The following is a 5,454-nucleotide window of genomic DNA, read 5'->3' on the forward strand; positions in this document are numbered from 1 at the left end:
TCTCTGTGTGTTAAAATCTCAGAGAAATACTGTGAAATGCTAGTCTTTTCTTGGGATCATCATCTAACCCTTTTAAACTATCCATGTCCCATGGGAGCTTTGTTCTAATCTTTTCATTTCTTGTAGAAAATTGCACTGGGATGGGCCACAGCAACCTAAGAAATGCCTTTCTCACCCTGCATTTACCAAACATGTCTGAGAATGCAGGTTCTGCTCCAGCATCATTCCCCAGCCTCATGCTCATCTTGTCCATTGGAAAAATACCATCCTTGCAGGTTCTGTCTTTCCTTCCAACACCAGTGATGAGAGAAAGCAGTGAGGCATCAGTCCTCTGCACAGAGATAGAAATCTTAAAGGAAAATACAAAATGCTACTTTAGCCTGCTCATCCAAGGGCTCTTTCAGCTGGAGCTTGTACGTCATCTCAGCTGCCAGAGCTGGGATTTGGAGTTCAGAGCAACGCTCTCGTCTGCTGCACTTACTTCTGCATGATTTATTTCTTTGTTTCTTCAACTCCTCCCCTGCATTCTCAGATTTCTGACACAGAGGGTGATGGCACTTAGCTCATACCCTGCCAGGGATGCGGTGGTTTAATTTCTGTATTTCAGTATCTTTTTTAAAAGAGATTTTGTCTCGCCTCTTAGCACGGGTGTGCGTCGGCAATCCTGGCGAGTGCTGCAGATGGCTGCATATCTTACATGCTTAACCTCCCCCCACGCACGCTCCCTGTTTCTGTTCAGTTGGGTGCCCAGCTGCTCTCGCCTCAGTCTGAGCAATTGTTTATGCTGAGGCACTCTATGGAGGAAGCTAATAGCTTGGATAATCTATACATACACTTGGTAAGTGCTAAGCAAGCGTCCTCACGTCAGCATGGATGGTGTGAGGCATCAAAGCAACAGAGGTATCTGCAACTGACCACAGAATAATGATGTTTTCCTGGGAAGAGAGAAGGTAGGGATTGGTGCCCCTCTGAGAAAAAACTGATTTTACCATATCTTGCATTTTTTCCGCAGAGAGATCCCCCATGGGTTTATTTAAATTTGTTTCTTCTGCTTATAATAAAGGGATTTGGACTGAATACTTGAAAGGTGGACTGTTACCATTTAATCACCAATAATTGAAGGCAGAGCAGTGTCTATATCCCAGGTCTGTGCAGCTTTTTGTGGGACATAGCTTTTTCAGGCATAAATGGAACCAGGAATCTCTTGTGTCCACGTTTGACTTCTAAGGATGAATAAAGTGTCTGGGCTTATACTCCTCTTACATCAGAGGAATAGTTCAAGTCCTTCATGAGCTGAAGTGTTTTGTGCACTGTCCCCACTGTGACTTGTCCTGCAGGATGTGGTGTCTGCCAAAATCTATCAACTTTTTCTGCTTAAAACACAGCCTGTAATAGGATATCTATTTTACAAGAGTGAAGCCTCCTATGACAGATTAGGTGAGAGTCTGAACTGTTACAACTTACTATTAAACATGACTGCTAAAATGATTTTTCTTTAAAAAGCACAATATAATCTCATCAGAGAAGAAAATGCACTGTCTTTGTTCACAGTTAAATTGTGCTCTCCAGGGCATAGTTTATAGTTAAATTGTGTATCTTCAGGGACGCTGCACAAGGAAGTTTGTGAGCTTCCCCAGAGCCTCAGCACTTCTTGAAAATTCAGACACTTTATTAATCAAAGCAAGATTCCTCCTGTGCTATTAGTGCACTTTATTACCACTTGCAAAGGTCTGTAACTCAGGTTTTAGTTGTGCAGAGTCTTCAGAACTGCTTTTCACAGTCCACAGTAGAAGTAGGCAGAGCTAACACCTTTTTTTAGACAATCTTCTACCTACAAACTTTGTCTTCCATCGCCTGATTATTGTAGCTCTATAGCAACACTATCATTACAGCACAATAGTTACCAGGATTTGTAACCTGAAATGGAACATTTATGCAGCAGAACCTGAAAAAAAATCAACAAATTAAACAATGCCACTGAATCCTAAGCTTCCATGACATCAGGAGGTCTAATAAAAGATGGAATATCTGCCTACATATGTTGCCTTCCTCACAGACATTGATCAGTCCAGCTGCAATGTTAGATGTTACATTTTCTTCAGTAAATTTGAAAGGGATTATGACATAGTGCATTTCACTGATTGGTATTCAAAGAGCCTTTTTTTTTTTTTTTAATCAGGTCATAAAAGTCCAAGAGGGTGAAGCAGACAGGAATGTCTAGAATGTCTAGACAATTCCCTCATAGGTTCATATTTTTCAGAATCAGCTCCAAAAGCTGGTAGATTCAAAAATCTTGTTTAATTCTGCCACATTGTTGTGGCTTTTAAGCAGACCTTATATCCGCTTAATAAATAAGTAGTGGGTGTTAGTATTCTTTGCAAAAATGTTTGCTTTTCTATAAAACCCTGATGGTTTGGGTTGGAAAAGGCCTTAAAGATCACTCAGATCCAAAGAAATTGTTGCAGATACCGCAACCGATGTGGTGGTTTGAGTGCGAGCTAAGAGGTGACTCGTGAAGCAGCTTTGCACTGATGCTCAAGGGCCTCTCCATCAGCGACCCCGCCCAGCCCAGAGGAAACCTGAGCATATCAAAGGTGCGAAATCAAGGATTAAAGAGCACCAAACGCCTCTCTCGGCAGATCAGCAGCGAGGCGGGTTCTGTGGCCGTGCCATAATCCTCCTGGGACGGCATTAGGGAACGGCGCGGAGGGGATCTCGCCGGCCGCGGGCAGCGCTGGCCGGTGCTAAGCGGTGCCCGGTGGTTGTACAACTGCCCCATTTTCGTGTGCTGTGCTTTTGTACTCGCATCAAAATATGTAACTGTGTGGGATGAAAGGAAACGGCAAACTGGATTGCGCCGTAATCCCAGTTGAAGCGCTGTCTTCACAAAGATGTAAACTGAAAAGCTTTGGGCCTCTTGCAGGCAGAAGAAACTTGTAATACATGAACGAGCTGTCCCTGAAGAGCATATTCTCCGCCTCTCCGCGGTTTGATCATTTTGCTTCCCAAAATATCTCCCGCGCTTCAGCATCTCCCGGGAGCCCGTGGCTGGAGGGAGCGGTCTGTGGCACTGCTCCGGGGACAGGCGCCCCTCACACTGGCCCGCCTTCCCCGCGTCTCCCCGTCCCCAGCAGTGGGGTGCCAGAGCACAGCCCACCCTCGTGGGGACCCTCGCTGGGGGACAGTCACTGTGAGAGCCTTGCCGAGGGACGCTCTTGGAGGGACAGTCACTCAAGGACTTTCACTGAGGGACCATCTTTGACCGACCTCCTTTGAGGGACAGTCAGTGAGGGATCCTCGCTGCGGGGCAGTCACTAAGCGAGTCACAGAGATCCTCTCGCTGGCGGCCTCTGCCCGCCGCCGCCGTCGCGCCTCAGGCGAGCGACACGCCCGACAGCGCCTGGCCCTCCCGCCGCCCGGCTTTTCCCCTTCTGCCATGGCCGCTCTCCCTTCCCCCGCCCCAGCTGCCGCTCCGTCCCGTCCCTCAGCCGGCCCCTCTCGGCCGCCGACGGGGAACGGCGACAGGGCGGCGCGGGGCAGGGTCTGACCGGGCGGGCTGAGGGAAAGCCGGGCAGAAACAACACTTTTCCATGCACATTCACTTTTTAATACATATTATACATATATATTTATTTTATTTTATTTTTTATTTATCCTCCTGCGCTTTCCACGCGGGCGGCAGAGGTGGGGGGGGGAGGCCGGGCCGGGTTTCCCGGCGCTGAGGCGGCGGCGGGCGGGGGAGGGGCGGGCGGGCGCTCCCGCCGCTGCCCCAGACAGTGGGCGGGGCCGGCGCGCGCCGCCGGCGGGTTCGTGCCCGCGCGCCGCCGCCGCCGCCGCCGTCTCGGTCTCCGCAGTGAGGTCACGGGTGGGCGGCGCGAGCGCGGCGCCTGTTCCGCTCCCCGCGGCCGCCGGAGCCCCCGCGGCGCCGGGTGAGCAGCCGGGGAACTTACTGGGAACGGCGGGGAGCGGGGCGGCGGAGCCGTGGGGGAAGGGCGGGAGCGCCCGCCGGGGGATGGGAGGGAGCGGCGGCTGCGGAGAGGCGGCGCGGGGGCGGCGGGGAGAAGGGGAGCGGGGTACCGGGGTCGGGAGGCGGGGAGGGACACGGGGGCGGCGGAGCGGCGCGGTACGGCTGGGGACAGCGGGGAGCCGGACAGGGCGGAGGGGCGAGCCCGGCGGCGGGAGGGGGAAGGGCTGAGCCGTGCCCGGAGCGGTGCCGGCGGGGCCGGGGTGAGTCACGGCGCGGGAGGGAGCGGCGGCGTGCGGCGTCCCGGGAGGGGCTGCGGGGCGAGGGGTCGGTGCCCGGGACGTGGGGGCAGGTGCCCGGCTCGCCGGGGCGCCCGTCCTTTCGGGCGTGCACGCCGGGAGAGCCGCTCCGGACCGCCCCCTCCCCCGCCGGTATCGCCCGTCGGTCGGGGGCTTGTCCCGGTGTTCCGCAAGTTACTGGGAAATGCGCCCTGCCTCTGGCAGGGAATCCCGGATGGCTTGGGTTGCAGGGGGCCTTAAAGCTCATCTCCTTCCACCCACCCCCTCCACCACGGGCAGGGACGCCTTCCACTATCCCAGGCTGCTCCAAGCCCTGTCCAAGCTGGCCTTGGACACTTCCAGGGATGGGGCAGCCACAGCTTCTCTGGGCAGCCCTGTGCCTCACTGCTATCACAGAGAATAATTTCTTCCTTGTATCAACCCAAAACCTTCCCTCTCTCAGTATAAAGCCATTCCCTCTTGTCCTGTGACTCCTGTCACACTTTCGCCCTTGTCAAAAGTCCCTCTCAGCTCTCTTGAAGCCCCTTTAGGTACAGAGCAAACTCTGGGATTGCTTGTGATCGGGCATCTCTCTTTCACAGGTTATCAGGAAGGACGGGCAGAACTCTGTGCTAGCACACGGCATGCATCCAGCCCATGGCCTGGATCTCACCTCTATTACTAATAACTTGGGCTGGGAAAATTCTGACACACGCCAGTGACATCTGGGCGAAAGGTGACTCTCTAGGGACGTTCAGTTTTTGCCGTCGATCTGGATCAGCCTTCAATTTCAGGATTTATTTCTGAACTGCCATAGTAGCTGTCACAGTGGTGGTGGTGAAATCATAAAGCTGGCAGCACAATAAAGCAAGCCCTTAAGATTGTGTTTGATCTCTGGGAGCTGAAAGTGCTGAATAAAATTTTCACACAACTTAAACTACGTTTTGGATCAGTTTCGTTAGGATTGACATTCTTCTAACTGAGCCCATTTTTCTATTTTAATATTTAAATAGAGACTTATTTGAAAAGACAGTATATTTTTTAAAGGAAAAAAACGATTGAGGATGAACACGCATCAGCGCATCGTTTTTTATTAAATTGCTGGACAAGACTACTGTGTAAAGTAGTGGCTAGGGTATGAAGAAAACCTTTTGTATACATATTGCATTGGGGTTTTTATATTATAAAATTGAACAAATAACTAAGAAAATA

This window comes from Vidua macroura, chromosome 10 (genome assembly GCF_024509145.1).
Source record: "Vidua macroura isolate BioBank_ID:100142 chromosome 10, ASM2450914v1, whole genome shotgun sequence".
In the NCBI taxonomy this organism is placed as follows: Eukaryota; Metazoa; Chordata; class Aves; order Passeriformes; family Viduidae; genus Vidua; species Vidua macroura.